Source organism: Chinchilla lanigera, unplaced genomic scaffold (genome assembly GCF_000276665.1).
Source record: "Chinchilla lanigera isolate Chin_1 unplaced genomic scaffold, ChiLan1.0 scaffold00024, whole genome shotgun sequence".
Lineage (NCBI taxonomy): Eukaryota > Metazoa > Chordata > Mammalia > Rodentia > Chinchillidae > Chinchilla > Chinchilla lanigera.
The window spans coordinates 622,329-645,051 of NW_004955425.1; the positions used below are offsets into that span (position 1 = coordinate 622,329).

General features: G+C 40.6%; 1 long non-coding RNA gene across 2 annotated transcripts; it reads left to right on the forward strand.

Annotated features, from left to right (window-relative positions):
- Window positions 1-14,085: 14,085 nt before the first annotated feature.
- Window positions 14,086-22,523, forward strand: LOC106148613. Of its 2 annotated transcripts, none has more exons than XR_001234253.1 (3): window positions 14,086-14,146; window positions 14,979-17,935; window positions 21,558-22,523. It is a non-coding gene; the product is annotated as an uncharacterized LOC106148613 (long non-coding RNA). The 2 variants fall into 2 exon arrangements; XR_001234254.1 differs by lacking the exon at window positions 14,086-14,146 and having other exon boundaries at window positions 14,763-16,229; window positions 17,814-17,935.
- Window positions 22,524-22,723: the final 200 nt, after the last annotated feature.

A 22,723-nucleotide genomic window follows, 5' to 3' on the forward strand; every position in this document is an offset into this window, starting at 1 on the left:
GCCTTGTCTTGCTCCCACACATATAACCAATTTCCAGCTTCAGCTAATCCCTACAAAAGGTAATAGACAAAGCATGATAAAACCACACAGCATCTGCCATAGACTGCATCAGATTGTTACTCCTACCTGTATCTATACCTCATTGTGGGCCCAGTGTTTGTCCCTCTGCACTATAACTTTGGGTTTAGCGATATAACTTTGGCTGGCCAACGACATATAGCAGAAGCAACAGTGTGAGTTCCTAGCCTAGGCTTTATAAGGCTTCACATATTTCTCTTTGCCCTCTTGCACCTGTGCCATCACCTGAGAAGAACAGCCCCTGAGAGATACATGAAGCAGAGTCACTTAGCGTATCCATTCCCCCGCCACAGCAGCCTGAAATGAAGCTGCCCATCCAGGCCCAGGCTGGACAGCCAAGCTGCAACTGACCCACAGACACAGGAGCAGTCATAGAATTCTGCCTCTAACTTCCCCTCCACAACAGGATGGAGCAAATTCAAGAGAAATACTAACGTCATTTGCTCCACAACATGAAATAATGGTGTGCTCCTTGAAGACTTAACAAAAAAAGTACTTTTCAAAGTCAGACGTGGTGCTGCATTCCTGTAATTCTAGCTATATGGGAGACTGAGGCAGGAGGATCACGAGTTTGAAACCAACCTGGGCAACTTAGCAAGATCCTGTTCCCTAGCTTAAAATAAAATTTAAAAAGAGGGGTGGGGATGTAGATCAGTAGAGCATTTGCCTAGCATACACAGGGCCCTAGGTTCAATCTTCTGTAGTGAGAAATAAAACCCCACAAGGATTTTTTTGAGACAGGGCGTTGCTGTGTAGTTCAAGTTGGCCTTGAACTCATTATGTAGCACAGGCTGGCCTCAAACTTGCAGTAATCCTCCTACCTCAGCCTCCTGAGTACTGGGATTACAATCATGTGCCACTGTGCCTGGTCCCCACAATGACTCTCATGTTAAAGTTTTTATATGAGAGGTTTTTAATTTATACAAAACCATAGGAATATGAGCACAGTGTCTATCTGATGCTTATCTATATTCCTTAAAACACATAATAGTATTCACCTTGTATATAATAGGAATCAAGAAATGCTCATTGAATGAATACACAATAACAGAAACTAAAAGTTAAGAAATACTTTTGATTTGTAAAGAAATGTTGGTCCAAATCATGTAAAACTCTAACAATCCTGGTTGAATTTATCAGAATCTGAGACTACACACATATGTGAAATCACTCTTATCATACAATATTAGTCATCACTATAGTACATCATAGAGAATGAATTTATAATATCAATAAGTATGTGTGTACCTGTAATGACCTTCCAACCCTAAGCAGTTAAAAAAAAATCTTACCCTATATAGTTCAAATTTTTATTCTGGCAAGCCATGGTAGCACATACCTATAATCCCAGCACTCAGGAGGCTGAGGCAAGAGGATTGCCTCAAGTTTGAGGCCAACCTAGGCTACAAAGTAAGTTCAAGGCCAACCTGAACTGCATAGTGAAACCTTGTTTGAAAAAGACAAATTTATTTTGAAAAATTCTAAACTTACAGAAGAGCTACAAGAAGGACACATTGAACAGTCAGTCACATGCTCTTTATCTGATTGTTGCATTTTGGCCACACTTGTTTTCTTCTCTCTCAATCTCTGTGTATCTCTCTGTTTTTTCTTTTGTTTCTTTTGTTTTGTTTTTTAACTTTTTTTTTTTTTTTTTTGAGACAAGGTCTTGTCATGCAGTTCAGGCTGGCCTTGAGCTCACTTTGTAGCCCAGGCTGGTCTTGAACTCACAAGGATCCTCCTGCCTAAGCCTCTCGAGTGCTGGGATTACAGCTATGGGCCATCATGCCCGGCCCCTCTCTGTTTGATAATGTAGATATGTTCACTATATATAGAAAAATGTGTATTAATTTACATAGAGCACTTTTAGAATAGGATACCATTGTATCATAAAGTAGTTTAGGCAACAAACCACTATAGCTTTGACTGACTGCTACTCTGGTACCCCAGCAGATTGAGAAAGGGTGCTTGCCTCTCTCTGCTCCTGAGTTCTCCTCACCCTCCTTTTTCTCCCCCTTCACTCTCTCCTGCTCCTCCCACTCTTGTGGAGTGAGTTTTCTCTCTGCCTCTTACTTTCCTCCACTCTGCATAAGACACAGGCAACAACTTCCTGTTTTCACTGACTCAACCTGCATCTTCCTCTCATTCAGAACTTTCCCTGAGTGCTGTATCCTGCCGGAAGTCCTGATCAAACAAGAGAGGCTGTCCTCCCAAAAGTCAGTCAAAAAACAACCTTCCCTGTCCCACAGTGCTGGTGGCAAATTCACCAAATAAGGAAAAGAAAAGGAGGAAATGGAAAAGTTTTAAACAGCTAAAAGTTTTAAACGTTTCAAGATGCCCATTAAAACGAATGGAGTGCGGGCCTGGAACACTACCGGTCATGACCCTTAAACTCTGCTTCTAGCTGCAGCTTCCAGCTTCTAGGACCCAGCCTGACCGCTACAGGGAGAGCCTGCAGTGGCCCTGAGATTTCTGGGCTATGCCGTCAGGCCCTGTGTGGTTTAGTCTGTTCTTATTCCTGGTTCCTCTTCCTGGCCCTTTATCTTCCTTATCTGAAATGGAACCTCTGACTTATTAGTCTGCTAGAAACGCCAGACCCCTTAAAACTAAAAACTGGCTTTTTAAAAGTATGAGTTTATTCTTCAAATAAAACTCTATCAGCCTTTCACTCTTCTTCTTTATCAAGACTGAATCCCAGCCTCCTCTCTGCACCAAAGACACCAGCGGGAAGCACTGTATCGCGGGTTTCGCTGGCACAGGTACCCGTCTGCAGTTCAGTCTGTAGGAAACAGCTAGGAACTGGCACAGGGAGGAGTGCTCTGGAAGGAAGGAAAGGGAACCAAAAGGAAGTGGCCCAGCCTGGAAAAGAGCACCTGGTGTTCAGTTCTGCGTGGGCTGTGGAGTCTGTCTTCTTTCCTCTCTCTCCTTCTATACCCCTTCCTATCTCGTCTTCATATGTTGTGGTGCATAAAAGCAGCCACACAAACCCAGCCCTGGGAGAGTCAAAGAGTCTGTTAAAAGCCCCACACTAGCCAGGCATGGCGGTATCCACTGTAATCCCAGCCCACTGGGAAGCTGAGGCAAAAGAATCACAAATTCAAGCCCAGCCTGGGCACCTTAGCAACTAAATACGATTCTGCCTCAAAAAATTAAAAAAGGGCTGGGAACGTAGCTCAGTGTGAAGGCCCTGGGTTCAATCCCATGTGTTGGTGTGGGAACCCACTCTAATATTGTATGTGGTGCCCCTCAGCTCAAAAAAACAAGCACTACTAACTTTACTCAAATTTTTCCTACTTTTCTGGATGTATCTGGAATGTAGATGGAGATTCTAGATTTAAGGGTCAGATTTAATGCCTCAGGTAGCAGGAACTTTTCATGTGTCACAAAATACCATCTGCCTTTCACTTCCAACACAGTTTCTTACCATACAGTTGGCGGATAGTATGACTTGAAATACAGAAACTCCCCCAAGGTGCGCACAGATATTTTCTCTTTCCTCCCCATAAAACCCAGTGTGTGAACCTCTATGACCCTCTTCTGCCTCCCTGGCATCTTCTCTGGCAGCAAACAAGCTCTCCTGCGCCAGCATCTGCTCCGGAGCTTGGCCTCTACCTACTCCTTCCTTTCTCTCTATTTTCATCTTCAGAGACATCAAGTACTGAAGAGATACCTTTTAGTCTCTTGGCCCAGTAGTCACTTTGTTTTACATACACACACACACACATACACACACACACACACACACACTCACACACGTACTCATACCTCTGAAATCCTTGTCTTTTTGAACAGTAGCATCATCCATGAACAAAAGACTTCTTTGAATTGTGTAATCTCTCTGTCTCTGTCTATCTTTCTCTGTCTCTCTGCTGTGCATCAAACCAAGGGCCTTGAACATGCTAGGCAAGTGCTCCACCACTAAATTCTTTCAGCGCCTAAGAGTGTCCTGTTAGCATCAGCATAAAGAAAGAATGGAGACCTCCTGATTCAGACCAGTGCTCTTCTACTCTGCCATTCTGATATATTTTTTTTTCCTCTACCTACAATTTAAGCATGACTAACCACTCTGGGGTGTAAAGACATACACCTGAACCAGAGACAATAAAAAGTTTGAACAAGTCCCTACATAGCAATTCATGTATGTCAGAAATTATTCTAAGCACTTCACAAATATTAATTTATTTTACCCACACACCTTAGATAGTAGATATTATTATTAGCTTCATTTCATAGAATAAAAAAAAAACAAAAACAGAAGCCCAGGTTAGGCAGCCGATAAGCAGCAGAGGTGGTTTCAGAACTCTATATTTAACCACAACCTCAAGTAGCTTCTAAGAAATATGAATTATGCTGGTAATGCAGCATGTTTAAGGAAAACACTCTAATGCAATACTATTTGGAAGGGAGAAATGTGAAGTCCCATATTGAACTAAAGCATAAGGGTTTTGATCCATTTGATATTAAATACCTGTGCTGAGACAGAGACAAGTATGCGTGGACATGCTACCCCTTATCTCAAGAGGTTTGCAGTCTACTACGACCATTAGGTCCTTTCAGTGGAGCTGTTTAGGTGCTCGGAAAGCGACTTCCCAGACTTCAGGAGCAGGAGCATGAAGGAGGGTACCTACTGGCTCTTGGAGAGGGGTAGGTAGCAGGCTTCCTTACAAAGGACATCAGAGCAATGGAAACAGACAAGTAGAAAGTTACTAAACGAAGGACAGAAAGAAGCAGAAGTTTTTCAGACAGACAAAAAGGCATGAAGAAGACATGGAGTAAACTTGTTGACTACAAGCTTAGTTTTTATTTAAAATGGATGGTTCCTATTTGGGACTTGTTCAAACTTTTTATTATCTCTGGTTAAGGTATATGTCTTTGCTCCCCAGAGTGGTTAGTCATGCTTGATTGTAGGTAGAGGGAAAAAAAAATGTCAGAATGGCAGAGTAGAAGAGCACTGGCCTGAGCAGGGAGGTCTCCATTCTTTCTTTATGAAGTAAGTCATGTGACCCAGATCCTGACAGTCTTGTGCGAGCTTAGGCTGCATTCACAGAGTATAGACGTTGGGGTAAAGAAAGCAAAAACTCTATTATACTTTGTCCTGATCAACGAAACCTGGAGAATTTTTCTTAGTATCACCCTTTAACAGAAATATGTAACACGGAGCACATGCAGAGGAGACAGTTACTCTTCCAGATAATAGTCTTTCAGCTCGTAACTTCTATACCAGATACACACCCTGCTTTCCCAAAGACCTGCAAGCCCGCCAGGCCCTGCCCTCCTGGCCCCTCGCCTTCCCAGACCCTGCCTCCACGAGCCTTGCTCTCCCCTGCAGATGCCCCGGCCTCCAGCAAGCCCCTCACACTCTGCCAAGCACGCTCCATCTCAGGGCTCGCTCTCTGGCTCTCCCCTTTTTCTCAAATGCTTTTGTCACTGACATTTACTTGGTTCATATCTTTAAAATGCACCTTCTCAAGGATGCCTTGGTGGGGGAAATGCAGCGTTTTAACCTTGATCTGATTCTCTCCCCAGCGCACTCGCTCCGCATTATTGTTATCCCGTAGTACTTGCTAACTTTGGGCACAGTGTCCACTTGCTTTAATTATCTTGTTTATTATCTGTCTTCCCTCTTGGAATACAGGTAAAGAGGATGGGGAATTTTTTCTGTTTTGATCCTTGTATCTTCAGTGCCTGGATCCATACCTGCCAATAAATGTTTGTCGGATGGAAGAGTAGGTAAGTACATGAAGAAACATACACATGAGAAAGAAGAAAAATAAATACTCGAATAGCTTTAGTACGTGAAGGCAAGAGATGAGGCTTAAAAAAGAACATGAAATGAGGAAGTGCCCACTGATGGATGAATGCAGAGTGAAAGTGGGTGCTATGGCTGTGTCTAGATGTTTCCCCCAGAGCCTCATACATTCACAGGTGGAGCTTTTCAGAGGTGGCTGGATCTAGGTGTGTGAGTATGGATTGAGGGTGTGTGATACCTGGATTCGTCTCCTAATTGGATCAGCATAATTCTGGGTGTGACTGAATCTGTTACTGAAAAGGGAAGCCCCACCCTGGGTGTGGGCGGCACCAATTGGTAGGCTTGTAGCCTGGATAAAATACAAAGGGACAGAGAGAAGGCAGGATTGCTACTTCCTGCCTGCTCTGTCATGGACTGCTTCTTTTCTGCTATTCCACCCTGTTGTGGAGCCAACCAACTGAAACTTCTACAAAATGTGACCTCAAGTAAACCTTTCCTTCTTTAAATTTGGGTGTTGGGTGTTTTGTCTCAGCATTGAGAAAAGTTGCTGAGACTGTGGGATAAACATGCAATGGAATATTATTTAGCCTTAAAAAGGAAGATAATCCCCCTCACATCCTACCGTATGGAAGAGCTTTGATGACTGTGTCATCTTATAGGAAATATCTAAAGTAGATAAATTAGCAAAAACAGAAAGTAGAACAATGGCTGCCAGAGGAGCCTGTGGAGAGATGTAGAGAGTTGTTTAATGAGTGTAGAGTTTCAGATTTGAGGATGAAAAAGTTGTGGAATCTTTTGCAAAACTATGTGAATATACTCAACTCTTTGAACTACATACTTAAAAATGTTTAAGATGATTTTTTTAATGGCAGGAGAGCTCAGAATAGATGAAAGTATTGACAGAGAATAGGTCATTGGGCCTGAGAACTGAAGAACAGTTTTCACTTGGATATCGCAAGGTGGTGGTCAAGCCATATGCAAAGAAAGGAGCAGAAACAGGCCCCCGGAGTGAAGAGAGGATGTGACAGGGAAGTGAAAGTGTAACGGGGTGGTAAACAAAGGGACGCTTGTCTGAGACAAGGGTGGAGATGGAGACGCGGCAGAGACAGAATCTGCCTTGCTGTTTTGCTGGCACAGCAGCTAACAGGATGCCTGGCACAAGGTAGGCGCTTAATAAAAATCTGCTCAAAAAATAATCTTAACATAGAAGCAAGGTACTTTATAAGTAATGGATAACTGATACTTAATGATGGTTTCACAGCTTATCTTACAAAAGCTGTCCAAAATAAAATAGCTAAAATCTGTTTTTGCTATAGTACTTCAGCACTGGGAAATCTTTGAGGATATTGAGTTAAAAACAGAGCATTATTATTTTCAAGAGACTCACAGCACTATAGCTTGTTATTCTAAAATTAACTCTTAAAGAAAAACTATGGCATCTAAAACTGTGATTCCTCAAAGTCATTCTATATTTTTCATCATTTTCCAAAAATTCAGGGTATAATATTTCATCACAAAAAATGTTCTGATCTTTCAATGGATCTGTGCCTTCTCAATAAACCATATTCCTTCTGCTCTTGAAGGAATAAAATTTCTTTGAAATATCACACAGCACCCCGTAAGTATTACAATTTTATGAGTCAACTAAAACAAATAAACAAATAAAACTCATAAATAATAAGAAAACACTTTTAAGAAATTATTCTAAGTGTCGATGTAACTCAACACATTTTTCTATTTGTAAATCATAGAAGACATGGTATTACTATGAATGTTTTAATGTTATTACCAGTCTAACCCACATGCTCCTTGGAATATGTTTTATACCTTCTTGGGCCCTTGTACATACTGCTTCCTTTATCTAGAATTACTTCCCCAAACTCTTCTTGTCTGTGAGTTAGTGATAATATCGCCTTCTTCATAGAGTTGTTGTAAAGCGTTCCTGATATTAAGCATTTGTTCAGTAAGGCATTTCGGCGAGAGTTTGGCACAGAGGAGCATCAATAAATGTCAGCATTGTTCAAATGCTACTTGTTCTGTGAAGTGATTTGCTATCTTCCATAATTCTTTTGAACATTCCTTTGTCAAAGCTCTTACTCCTTGTATTGATGTTCTATTACATATTTGTATACCCTACTAGATGATGAGGTACATAAAAGGAAGGAATGTGTCTTATTCTTCTCCAAAGCACCTTACTGATTGCTGAATGAAGGGAAGATTTAAATAGGAATGATGAAAACAATGACTTAAAATAAATAAGTAATCTTTGCTGCTTAATTAGATTTTTCTAATTTGACAAGAAATTCCTAACCAATTGTTTTATTTAACTATGAGGATTCTGTTTTGTTATATTCATACAAATTTGACATTTCCTTCAGAGACAAGTATCACTTCTACCACGTACAATGTTAGTGTCTTTGAATTTTCGATAAAATAATTCCTACAGTAGAACTAGCTTCACCAAATAAATACTTGAACCTCATGCCTCATCATTTTGTAATGTTAGGATCTTGTTATAGAAAAATTTTAAACTGACCTTGTTGGTCTTTGTTCCCAAGTATAAACCTTTAAACTTTTGTATTCTTGTCGACACAAAATCAGATTGATAGCACTGCTGTCATAGAGCTGGATTGTGGCGCCACCTAGTGTTCATCTTTCACATATACTTGAAACTGGCTCACCCTCTTGGTTTTCACTTTATTTTTATTTTATTCTTTTTCATTTTAAAGACAATTTTTTTAAAAGAACAGTAGCAATTCACTTTATTTTTATATTAATAATTATAAAATGTCATTAGAATTCATTAAAGATCTTTCTAGTATTAGTATTTAGCAACTGTTCTGTGCGACATTTATCCTCCGTCTAGTTTAGATCTCTTCGGCAGAACTGCAGATTTAAAGACCTGTTACCAAACCCATTAAGAAGCTGTCAAAGACACGCTTTTCTGCCGGAACTGGGATCCTTGACGGTCAGGATTTAGGACCCCGGCTTCTCTGTGCCACGCTCAGAGAGGACTGGGTCCCATTTGCGCCTCTGACTCCAGGCAGGTCCCAGGCTTTGCCAATAGCAAAGGCACTCCTCTTCTGCACATAATCATCTAAACAATTGTTCCCTTTTCTCTCTTTTAAAACAAAACAATTCCCTGAAAAATATGGTTTCAGGCATAAAGCAGAAAATAGTACTTAAAAAACGGAAATGTTTTGTTTTAAATACTGAAGCCATTTGTTTACATTAAGAAATAGTTTGCACTCAAATCACATAGTTGAAAAGAAGCCTGAGCCGTCGACCACAAGGGACATTACAGAGAAGAAACACGGTGGTCGAAACAATGGCATTAAATGTGACCACCCTTCTTGGGAATTTCTGCTGAGTCATTTTTCAGGAAGTGGGCTGTCCAGGGAGGTTTCTGCAGGAGGAACAATTGACAACATTTTCATATTAATAACCTCTAGTTGCTTTATTGTTCTCAAAACTTTTGTTAATGAATATTTTCCTGTTTGGTGAAAAAAAAAGTTAATCAAAAGACAAAGTCTAATCTATTTGTATGTGTTTGGAGTTCTCTTCTGTGATAGTAAATACATTTAAATAAGAGTTAGCTCACTGTAAATCATTCTCATGCATTGAGCATAATATCAGGAAATATGTTTTCTAATTTTTTAAATTTTGCAGTAGATCTCAATATGCTAGGCAAGTACTCCACCCTGAGCTACACCCCAAGCCTTGAACTTAAAAAAAAGTGTTCTATTAAAGAAACTGGATACACTCCTTAGAGTCAGTATAAATAATCATTTGGAATTCAGATTCCCTTCAGGGCAATAGCAATGTTCCCACTCCATGGTTTGGAACCTCTTCTGCTCAACTCAGTTTCAGATTTCTCTGTTATATCTCAGACAAACAATAATTGGGTAGCCCCTTGGAGACCAGCTGAAGGACTGGCCACTCAGAGGCCCCTCAGAGAACCCTCCAGCGGGACCGTCCAGGACGGATCCCGCCAGTGTGTCCCTGGAGACTGCCAACTGTACTCACTTTTTGGCCCAACTCCAAAGCACAGAGCCTCTCCCTTAGCTTGCAAATGAGGGTTCATGACAAGGGGCAGAAGTTACCTGCTCATGAAAGGAAATTGTGAAATCAGAACATTGTGTGATTATGATTTCTGCTAGTACAAGTAATTACCGTGCTTGTTATCTGATTTAACATAAATACTTCCCGCACCAGCTGCCTATGCAAGCCTGTTGATAAAGTCCCACTGCACGTGCACGGTGCACTTTTCCTTCTGTCCTAGATGACACAGGTAGCGGGTCCAGCTCTGCTGTCAGGCGCCAGCATCAAAAAAGGCTGTCTTCCGCACAGGGCAGCAGTTTGGGGCGGAGACTGATAGTGGAGGGCCTGGGTTAAAATCCTCCCTCTGCTATGCATTACCTGTGTGATATTGGGTACTTCCTTATCCCTGGAGTTTTCTCTTCTGATGAGCTCCTGTCCCATAAGTTTGTTGAGAGAATCAACTAATTAATGGGAAAAAAAATTCAGAACAGGACCGGGAAGGTAATACACTACATAGAAGCATTCATTAATCAGTATTATGCCATTGCTTAATGACAGACCATATGTATCTTTGAGGGTGATTTTTTTTTGAAGGCAAGGTCTCACTAAGTAGCCCAGGTATGTGCCACAAAGCCAGGTTGAAGGTAATTTTTTTTTTCAGTACTGAAACTTGAACCCAGAGTCTTTGTACTGAGCTACATTCCTAGCCCCTCTTTCCTGTTTTGAGACAGGTTTTCGCTAAGTCACTAAGTTGCTCAGGTTGGACCCAAACTTGAGACTCTCCTGCTTCAGCCTCCCGGAGTGTTGGGATTACAGGCAGGTACAACCACGACTGGGTGATGATAATGTTTTTAAGGTGCTGATTTATACTTGTAGACTGATGCATGTTCATTATATAGTTATTTCCTGTGTACCCTTCTATATGTTTTGTTAATTTACTCATTCATCATTTAAAAGAGAACTACATACTTAAGAATCTACTTAGGAATAAGCCCCTGAGAACCAGAGTTCAGTGGAAAAATTTCCCTTATATTCCAACTCAACTAAAGGAGGGTGGAGTTTGGAAGTGAGGAATCTGCAGTCCACACCCGTGGACACCGGCTGGAAGGATCACTTCTGCTCCTCAGAGTCAGAATTTGGACTCAAATTCTGCTTAACTATAGAGCTCATAACTGGCAGAGGAGCACGCTGGAGAACAAAGGTGCTCAACCCATGGCAGTGAGAACAGGGAGAAAGGAGAAGCCACAGAGAAGAATACATCATTCTAGGTTTTATGCCCTAGTGACCCACCTCCAACAGGCCCCACCTCCTAGCAGCACACTTGGAGACAAAGCCCGCGATGGATGAATCTGTGGGTCAGTACAGTGCGCCCATGATCCAACCACGCTCGCAGCCCCATCTCCAAACATCTGAGCCCTTTGGGAGACATTCTAGATCTAAATCCCAACATCCTTCTATAAGCCACTCCTCTTCATGCACTAAACAGCCACCTGCTAATAATAGTGTCCCCAAGATGGATATACCCAACCCACTCTTGCTCTCCAAATCTACCTCTGCCCCGCTGTAACCTGTTAGCTCTGACCTGGGCCCTGCTGGATGTGTGTCAATGCTGTTCTTTTTCTCTGGAATGACCTTCTATATATCAGTGGTGGACAGATTTCTACGCATTCTGCAAGACTCAAAGCAGACAGCCTCTTCCTCACAGCCACTCCAGGTTGGGAACTGTATAACTCACTTAGGATATAATTTGGATAACAGACATATGTACTTTATTTACAATACTAAATTCTTTGAAAACCACCTCTGGGTGTTATTCACCTTCATAGTTCTTACAAGCACTTATAAGAAACAGGACCTCATACCTAGAAGTCTTCAGTAAGTGCTTGTTGGAATAATTAACTAATTAATGTAGTAAAATAGAACCATTGTATTTTAGGATGGTGAGTTATTTTTCCACTAATTCTTTGTCTTCGAATTTCCCATTACTTGCTTTCGCTTTTCCTGATTGGTCACTAGTCAGAAATTCTGAGGTTGTTAGCAGTCTATTTTACAAAATTTGGGGGAGAAAATTTATTTTATAAATCCTTAAACAATCTAGCTCCTTACAAGGACAACTATTATAGAATAAAAATTGAGAGAATGACTCACATGAATTCCTTCTTTTCAAACATGCTATGATAAAAAGAAAAGTTTCCATTTATACCACGTTTTACAGGGTTATGGTTCAATAGGTGATCTGTATGCTTCCTTTTTACTCCTAAACACATGTGTTCCTTTGTTTCTCGGGAAGTAATCATCATGTAGCCATGGAAATCAGCAAGTGCAAAGGAAATGTTGCAGGGAATAATGAAGCCAACTAACTGAACTCCACAAAGTTGGTCACATCCTAAAACAATTAAAATTACACAACCATGCAAAAGCTCTTAGTGGAAGTGTTGATCAGCGCTTGGTATTTTGATAATAACTTGTACAATGTGTGAAAGAATTTAAATAAAATATTTAAAGCATTTATAAAATGTAAGACATTATCAAGACCAATGAATGAACAAATATTTATTGAGTGACTACTTACTATAAAGTAAAACCCTTTTGTACATATTCCCTCATTTTATCATCTCATCAGCCCTATGGAAAACCTGTTTTCTGTATTACCTCCATTCTAAAGATGAAAAAAAACTTATATTCTGAGAGTTTAAATGACTTGCCTACAGACTAGTGTGCGACAGCCCTTGAAGGAATGTGTTCTTTCCACCAATCAGAATTCATCTTAGAGATGAAAATTTCCATATTTCCTGGCCTGAATCTCCACAGAGACTCAACACAAAGCCCAGCCTGGGCAACATAGCAATTTAGCAAGACCCTGTCTCAAAACAAAGAATAAAAAGTGTTGCAGATATAACTTAGTGCAAAGACCTTAAGTCCCATTCCTTGTACAAAACAAAACAAAAAACAAATTAAAATGAACAAAACAAAAAAACTCAATGCAGAACAATCTCCCAACTTTCCACATTTGTAACCATTTCTCTCTCCACTTAATTAGGCTCACAATTCAAAATCTTGCAGGTAGTGTTGTGATCTGTAGGTTTAAGACTTTAATCACAATTAACAGAAAAGATCAAGGCTTTACCTTGTGTTTTTGTTTTTCAACTATTTTTTAGGTATCAGTATCACATCTGTCAAATTTTGATACTATAGACCTTATTAATTCTCTTTTTCTGATAATAAAGCTGGTAATATTTAAATCTTTATGACGATCCAAAGTTTGTGTTATATAAAAATTTGTCTTGTGATACTGTTTTGGTGGGGGGAGTTGAGGGTTGCAGCAGTGCTTTAATCCTTAGAGTCTCCAAGTAACGGAGTTTATCTTTAGTGGAAACCTGTGGACTCAGTCTCATTACTTTATAAGCCATACTTTGTTTAATGCAAATTATATTATTAATTTAATTTCTCATGTTGAAATTCCAGATATGGACTAGGACCACCTAGGACTGGTGTGGCAGCTCCGTGAAATCATCGGACACCCGGACTTCTTCTGTTTTTCTGCTTTCCATCCTCACCAGTGGTTCCCATCTCCATTTCAGGATGAAAAGCTGCTACAGTAAAGACCCCCATTAGGCCACAGGAAGGAGGCTAGGAGGAGCACAGAAAGGATAAGAGTCTTCCAAGAGTCTTCCTGGAAAATCCACCCAGCCACTTCTGCTTATCTCATTGGTTGTGGTTTAATTACATGGCCCCACCTATCTGTACCTGAGGCTGGTCTAAGGAAGAATAGAAAGGGTAGAGATGGAGTACAGGGAAGGTATATATATTGCAGGCACAGTACATGAAGGAGCAGAGGAATAGAAGGGCCCATACAAACGATGAAATTCTCCAAAATGGAAGAACAACTGGGTTTAGATCTTGAGTCTGCTACTTGTCAGAGGTAGCAGAAGCAGGGAGGCTGCCTACAGGGTGGTTTGGACTAGGGTGGTAGGAATGACGGTGGCAAAAAGTGGTCAGATTCTGACTATACTGAAAGTGAAACTAACTGGATTTGCTAATGGATCAGAACATGAGGTATGAAAGACTGAGGAGTTAAGGGTGGCACCAAGATTTCGTTTGTTTAAGTAGCTGGAGAACTGGCGTTACTACTTCTGAGGAGGGAGCACTGCAGGAGGAGCAAGTTCCGGTTGAGAATGGAGGCTCAGAAGTCCAGAGGTGCGTAAAACATCCAGCACGGCAGGAGGGAGCACTGCAGGAGGAGCAAGTTCCGGTTGAGAATGGAGGCTCAGAAGTCCAGAGGTGCGTAAAACATCCAACAGGAGCTCCTGAATGAAAGTTGCACGTACAGTCTGGAGCGGGGAGGTGCTACAAACAGGAGATAAATATATTTACACGTCATCAGTATACAGATAGTATTTAAAGTCCTGAGAATGTGTGAAATCATCAAAATGGTAAGTGTAGGTGAAAAACAGAAGAGCTTCAAAGACTGAGCCCCAAGGTCCTCTACCACAGAGCAATCAAGGACCAGAAAAACCACCTGCTGGGGTTGTATGTTACTTAATGGTAAAGCTGCTGGGGTTGTATGTTACTTAAAGGTAAAGCTATGGAAGGCACTGAGTTCAGTGCCTGGGAGGGAGGGAAAGGTAGAGAGAGGGGACAGAGAAGGAGAGAGAGAGAGAGAGACAGAGAGACAGAGAGACAGAGAGAAGAGAGATGGAGGAGAAAACAAAGAAGAGCCGGAGGGGAGGAGAGGGGAGAGGAGGGAAGGAAAAGGAAGGGAAGAGGAGGAGAAAGCTGGGCATGGTGGTGCACACCTGTAATCCCAACACTTGGGAGACTGAGGCAGAAGGATTGCTGCAAGTTCAAGGCCAGCCTGGGCTATATAGTGAGCTCAAGGCCAGCCTGAACTGCATAGCAAGACCCTGTCTAAAAAAAAAAGAAAAAAGAAAAAAAAGAAAGAAAGAAAAAAACAGAAAAGAAAACTCTGAAGCAATGAAGTAGAAGGAAAACCAAGAAGGCAATGGAAGCCAGATGAAGGAAACATTTATGAAAAGGGGGAGACTGTTCAAACGCCGTGAAATAATATGAGGATTGCCAATTAACCACTGCCTTTGCTTTGGTGGGCTTACAGGTGCAATTTGGTGGACGATGGAGGTAAGAGGAGAAAAAAAAAAAAACAAGATGAAAAGAATTAGAAGCAACCTTTTTGAGGAATTTTTCTGAAAAGGGAAGGACAAAAATGGTAGGTCATCTAGACGAGGAATTGAGACTAAGAACACTGTGCTTTGTTTTGTTTTGTTTTGTTGTTTTGTTTTGTGGTGAGAGAACATTTACATGGCACGGGGAAAGACCGGCGGTGCAGGCGAGCGAGGGTGGCCTGCAGCACTGTCCCTGACTGAGTGGGTGGGTATCATGTGCAAGTGCAGGTGTCAGCCTTTGCAGAGCCATGCAGAGTTCATATAAATGAACAAGAAGGAAGGCAGAGTCTGTGCACACAAATGCTGGTAAGTAGGTAGCTAATTTGGGGCAGTTACATTCCAATGGTTTCTGTGTTCTCAGTATATAGGACGCAAGGTCACATAACAATGAAGCTGGGAAACTTTGACAAGGTGTGCGATAGCCCTCCTCCAGCACAGTGAGGAATAAAGAACCAAGGGAAAGGCATAATACAGTTGCTGAGGAGCTTTAAGGGTTCACTAGAGATGAATGATCAAGAATGAGGCCAGCTTGGCTGTGTGCCTTTCTCCGGCTGTGTTCAGCTACGCAAACGGGGTAGGGGAAAGTCCAATCTCACAAAGGTTGTAGTTTAGCCAAGTTAGTGTAACAAAGTACGAGGGACACAGGTTCAAGGGTATTTTCAAGAGGGTGGTTAAAATGTTCGACCACAGAGTTGACCTAGGTTAGGAGGGAAGTAACATGGAAAGAGTGACTGAAAGTGAAAATATACAGTAGCAGCATCAGTGGCTTTGGGGTTCCAGTGGAGGTGAGGATTGTTAGCATTTACAGAGTGCATGCGGCACTAACAAAGAGCTTGAGCTACACAAATCTAAGCCTTGATGATATCTAACGATGTCTAAAATTAAGGGGCTCGCCAACATGAGATCACCCACCAAAAATAAATAATCAGCTTTTTTCCAGGCCCTCTCAACCACTGACCCGCTGCACAGAGGGACCTCCTTATGTGGCCTGATTAAATCCTGTTCTTGAATTCCAGTTTTCATGCACTTCCTGCCATTTTCTGCAAGCAGCAAAGCCAAGATTCCAGTGGGCTCTCTGACATGGCAGAATGCCAGGTCAACCAAAGAATCTGTACTTTCTACAGCCTCGGTGGAGAATTGAGCATCAGAGCTCTGGCAGTCTGTTGTGTTAATCAGTTTGCAAGGTGAGGCCACATGTGCTCCTAAAGCAGCTCATTAAAGCTGCTCCTCTTTCCTGATTCCCACTCTCACCCTGGGTGTGGAATGGAACAATAAATCTGAACTGCCTCTTGCCAGGCTTTTTAAATAGGAACAAAAAGAATCTAGCACCTGGGACATGTACAAGAAAGGAACAAAGTACTCCAAGTCGAACATCACAGGAAAAGCAATCTGAGCAAGTTGCCAGAGCCTGATTTTTTCCAGCCAGTAACTAACAAATGTACTCACTAGCATCTTTATATTATTGACTGACATGACAACACACCACAATCAAAGAGCTCTTTGCAGCTATATGCTGAGTACCAAAGAGCATATGCACAATTCATGCTGAGACCCTCCTTTCTCTTTCTCTCTCTGCCTCAGAAAACCCAGTTTCTTTTAGTCTCTAAATTTATGACCCCGTAGCCCAGGATTTCCAGCTTCTCTAGTACAGAAGTCTCCTATCAGCATCTTAGAATATTACAGCTGTTTCTTGATTGGGTACTATGGACCTGAAAGAGAAGAAAAGTCAATTAATAGTCTTCCAAAAAAAAAACACAACAACTTCTTTTTAAGGATCTCTCAGCAGTAAATATAGAACCAGCTATCCAGAGGTTCTGAAAAATATCAGTTCATTTCCTTAATTATAATGAATAAAATGAGCAAGGAAGGTGTTTTGGTTTCTTGAACTTAAAGAAAAAACAGAGATCATTTATAATTTTAAAACAAGTGTCAAATACTGCTTCTTTTTCACTTTTTGAGTTAAGGCCTACAGAACTTACAGTATAATTGTCACCCTTCCCAAATGCCAAGTCTTATACATTGTTGAACTTAGATTATTAGGTAAAGATTTGTCATCAGAGAATGAACTGAAATCAGAATGCCTTGCTCCTATAAGTTAAAAAAAAACAAACCTTTAATGATTCTTTTTAGTGTGGGGTTGAGTAATATTTAAAGCACTAAACTGTGTCTCTAGTATTTGAGGGGATAAGGTTTAGAGTTCATTGTGTTGACTGTCTTTTCAAAGATTAGATAGTTTAGTTAGGCTCCTACTGGCCGTGCAAATGTCTCAGTGTTTATTGACTGTCTGCAGTCATTATCAAAGACTCTGAACACAATCGACACCTTGTAAACAGAAATCCCATTATTTTTGTGGTACTGATAAGATTTACTAAGAATTTAATTTTTTTATGATTGATTGCCCAGTTAAAGGTATTAATTCAGTACAGAAGAGTATAAATGAGTATGAATTCAGTCAGCGAACCTGCCCTTTTATTTTTTTAATTATAATTTCTTTTTGCTTATAGTGGTGGAAATAATTATCTGAACAATGTAAAAGGTCAAACAAGGTACAAATATGACTTAAGTACATTTTAATATGTTATATACATTTCTATTGATACTTCAGTAATCTACAAAGGAATTTATGTTTTCTTGGAAAGATGCTTTAAGTCATTCAGTATACAGAAAAATTATATAGTGTGCTAATTTAGTTTGGAAATATTAAAAAGACTTATTTGCTGGATGTTTTGTGAATAAATTTTATTTTATTTTATTTTATTCTTTTGCAGTGCTAAGGATCAAACCCAGGGCTTCATTCATACTAAGCAAGTGCTCTGCAATACATCCCAGTTCATAGGCCTGCATTTTAAGATGCTTTAATGAAAATAAAATTCCTACAGTTAGACAGTAGGTATGTTTGACCATAGGTAAGATCCGTGGATCAATGTGAGTTTACTCTGAATTTGGTGATTTCTGGTAGGGAGTTGCCATCAAGCATTTGTTCCTGCCCCTGGTGAGATGCACGACAGATGGAAACGTGCCTTCCCTGGGGATCTGCATGGCAAGGCTTCAGGAAAATATGACTGACAGTATTCAAAGTCTAATCAAAGCAAGAAAGAGCCTAGTGGCAGGAAGTATTGGAAAATACTCAGCAGAAAGACAGAACTGAGATTAGGCAGTTTTGTCTGAGAGAAAAGAAAAGGTGTCCCCCAGACCTTTGATTTAGTCCATGTAAAATACACATCACTTGACACAAAACATAAAATCTTATGAAGCCCCAAGGCACCTCTACAACTTCAGCTCCCACCTCTGCTCCAATCATACCAGCTCCACACTCTGCGCCTTCACGCCCCAGGGCCTTTGTTTTTGTTTCCTGCTCCCTCACCTCACCTGCTGACATGAAGCTCCTCTTCAGTCTGCAAGTCCAGCCATTGCTCCTCTGTGATTCTTCCTTCACAAACTCCCATATACAAGTGGCCCACGTACTATGGTGTGTTCACAGACACCTAACAATTGCTTCCGGTATCAACTATCCCACATATGTAAGCACCTAGAAGGCAGGACTCGATCTTACTCTTGCTCTCCTTCTTCTAATATCCCAGGGTCTAGCATATACTAGATGCTTAATAAATGTGCAAATCAGGAAGAAGCAAAGCCCTTATTCATGCCTCCGCTGTCACACACACATCCTCTCTTTTAATAGGAGGTTAACCCCTCCTCCAGAGCCAACTGCTTTTTGGAGACTTCCCTGGCCAATGGGCTCCCACTTCTTTAAAATCTCATAGCATCCAAGTGAGAACTGCATACTTGACACTTAACAGAGTATGTCCTCATCTTAATTGTGTTTTTATATGTATGTGCTATTTCCCCAACAGCAATCAAAGAGCTCTTTGCAGCTAGAGCCTGGGTCTTTAACCTTTTGCATCACAAACAATGTTGCTGCTGCTCTCTCTGGGGCTGTTACCTACCAAGTGTTTGGTGATTACAGAGGAGATGGGGGGACAGGATGTCTGAAAGGGAGAACTGGAAGGTTATTTGACAGGCTAAGTGAAGAAGGTAATTTCTGAACAGCTCAGACCAAAACAGAGCTCAAGCTATAAGGAGAAGGAAGCAGACCACCCCCAAATCCTCAAGTGCCTCAAAGTCAGACAAAGCCAGTCCATCAAGTATTTATTGAGGGGTGAGGGGAGGGTGCACATAGGCTACTGAAAAGCCGGGACAGCATAAGAAGAAACACATGTCCAGTCACTGAAGACAAACTGGTCAAGAGAGAGTAAGTCATAACAGTAAGAACTCACTAAGCACCAATTAAGTGCTCAATATTTGATATACACACTCTAACAGTTTTATTGAGATATAATTTATATACCGCAAAATTCACCCATTAAAAGCATACAGTTCTGTACAAGCGCCTGCCTGGCAAGCTCAAGGTCCTGAGTTTGATTCCCAGTACCAAAATAAATAAATAAATAAATAAATAAATAAATAAATAAAAAATACACAGATTTGGGCAACCAACAGCACAATCAATTTTAGAATATCTTCACCACACCAAAAAGAATCCCCATATTCATTAGCAGTTGCTCTGTTCCTCTTGTACCATTGCCCTCCCACTGCCTCTTCTAACCATAGCCAACCAACAATCTGCTCTGCTTTTACAGATTTGCCTGCTTTGGATAGTTCATGAAAAATGGAGTACAGTATGGTTTTTGTGTCTGGCTTCTTTCAGTTAGCATTTTTTCAAGGTTCATCCACATTGCAATATATATCAGAATTCATTCCTTTTTCTTGTCAAATAGTATTCCATTGTACAGATGTATCACATTCTGTTCATCTGTTTATTTATTTATTTATTTATTTTGGGTTTTTCTCCGGTACCGGGAACCAAACTCATGACCTTGCACTTGCCAGGCAGGCACTTTGCCGCTGAGCTAAATCCCCAGCCCCTCATCTGTTTATTAATGGATGGATACTGTGGACTGATTCTTGAAAAAGTTTTTTTATTTATTCTTTTTTTATTTTGTTGGCTTGTTTGTTTGGTTGGATTTTGTTTTTTTTTCTTTTCTTTCTTTCTTTTTTTTTTTTTTTTTTTTGTGGTACCAGGCATTGAACTCAGGACCTTGCACTCTCCAAGCAGGTGCTGGCTTTAGAGACAGGATCTTGCTAGGCAGTTCAGGCTGGCCTTGAACTCACTATGTAGTGCAGGCTGACCTCAAACTAGCAGCAATCATCCTACTTCAGCCTCCTAAGTGTTGAAATTGTAAGCATATAATACCATTATAGGCCACCACACCTGGCTTTCTTTCATTTATTCTTTTTAATACTCCTGGGAGTTAGGTGTCATGTCCTCATTTTACAGATGACTAAAGTGAGGCTCAGAAAGATTAACTACCCTGCCCTCGCATATAAATAATGGCACTGGAACTGAACTCAAAGTGGCCTGAGTCCAAAGCCTCCCTGACTAATCATCATCTGTGCTATTTGTCAAACATAGTCAGTGGAAGGACCTAGATCACACCAAATTCCAAAGGCCCATAGAGATCATTGGTGCTCCCCATCTTTCAAGGAATTTAAATAAAAATGTGGAATACTGTACTTGTGAATATACATGAGCTTTGGAGCTAGACAGTCTTAACATTCTAGCTATGTGCTATAGGGCAGGTTGCTTAATTTTTTTGAGCACCAATTTCCTCTCCTACAAAATGTAGATAATTCCTATCTTATAGGATTGTTGCGAGGATTAAATGAGTTGACAATATGAACATATAGTAGGTAAGTAAAATATGGTGGTTATCATTATCGTTACTGTTTGCCACTGTTAGCAAAAGTAAACCTCAATCTCCCTCCCTCCCTCTCTGTCTCTCTCTTTCTCTCTCTCCCTCTCTCTTTTTCTCCTTCTCTCTCCTTTTCTCTCCCTCTCTCTCTCTCCCTCTCTCTCTCTCCCTCTCTCTCTCTCTCTCTCTTTCCCTGTCTCCCTCTCCCTCTCCCTCTCTTCACAGAGAGAAGTCTGGGGAGGTGACTTGTTGGATACATGGTGGTGGGGAATCCAGGCAGAAATCTCTAGTGGCTGCAGAGAGATAAGAGGCAGGAACTCAGGTGAGAGGTCAGTGACAGAGATATAGATTTTGGGGTTATCAGCGTGGAGGTGAGGGCTGAAGCTATGACAACTTTTCAAATAGAACCAGAAAGAAAATAAGTTAATCTAGTGCCTGAGTCTTGGGATGTCCACAGTGAAGGCCAGGAGAAAGAACAGGAAGCAGTAGAGGCTACAGAAACAAGGACTTAGAGGGCTTGTCGTTAGACCAGAACAGCATTTAATTTTGAAAGCTTGGGGAAAAAGATATTTGAGAAAGGGATAAGAGGTAAGGAAGAAAATTGAGAAGGTTAAATTGTCAAAAGTTTTCTAATAATGAGATCTGAGAATAGAACATTAAATTTGCTGTCAGGAAGTCTATGGTAGCCTTGAATGCTGAGCATCTACCCACCCATCCACTCCTGAGTCTATTAGTTGTTTGTTTTGTTTTGTTTTTTAGCATCCATTGAACATCTGCCACACCTCTGTATCACACTGTTCTAGACCTCTGAGAAATATATGGATAAAACACAGTCCTTCGCTACACTAAGCCTGATACAAAAACAGAAGTCCAGTGTTCTGAGAACATTTTGTATGTAAGTTGGGTCCAGCAGAGGAAACCAGAGATCCACTGGGCTGTGAGAGAAGGAAGATAAAGAATGAGCACATCAGAAGGAAACTAAAGCACAATGTCAAAAGCAGGCCGAACGAGAGGAAGGGCTTTCTCACTTTATAAGAGGAGCTAAAGAAAGGGAGAAGAAAAGGCAAAAGCATCTGGGTTTGCTTATTTGACCCAAATGCCACCTAGAGGCTTCTTCTTTTTTCATTGGTTTATAGTTAAGATGGTGCTACACTGAATCTACCAATTTATGAAACTTAGGGTGAATTTTTAAAGTTGATGTCCATTTCAAGTACATATATACTTGAAATTAATATTAGTACTAGTAGTTGAAATACTAATACCAATACTATGACTAGTGTTATTGATGTTATCAGTATTAATCATTTCTCCCTTCTTCAAAGGTCTCCAAGAACCTATAATTTTTTCTTTTAGAACTTTCAGTAAAATGGATCCTTCATGAAAATGCAGTTCATCCTTTGGCTGCAGTGCTTTGACACACTACAGAAACTGTAAAGGTTTCCCTTCCTTCATCTCCCAGGCGCAAGCCAAACTACCCCTAGTTGGAGAGGCAAGTTAGGGAACGAGGAACAAGATATAACGGCTTCACATCTGTCACCATAAGTCCCACTTACCACTAACATAGTTTGTAGAAGTTAATTCAGAAATTATGACTAGGCAATAGAAAATAGACATCACAGACATGGGAATACTAAAGTTAAATGAAACCAGAAACCCAAAAATTAAAAGGAGAAGTAGGGACATAGCTAATATTAAATAATAAAACAAGTTAACATTGAAAAAGTAAAATAAAAAATTTAATAATGAAATTTAATAAAATTTAAAATAAAAATTTAATAATAAAAATTTAAGCTGTTAAAAATTGATGACTAATGAGAACTGCACACTTACAGAGCAAAATTGACAAGTATTGTCCATTCCTAAAATGATCCTCCAGGCTTAATGAACCACTCCTACCTAGGTCACTCAGGTGAGGGCAGTCTTTC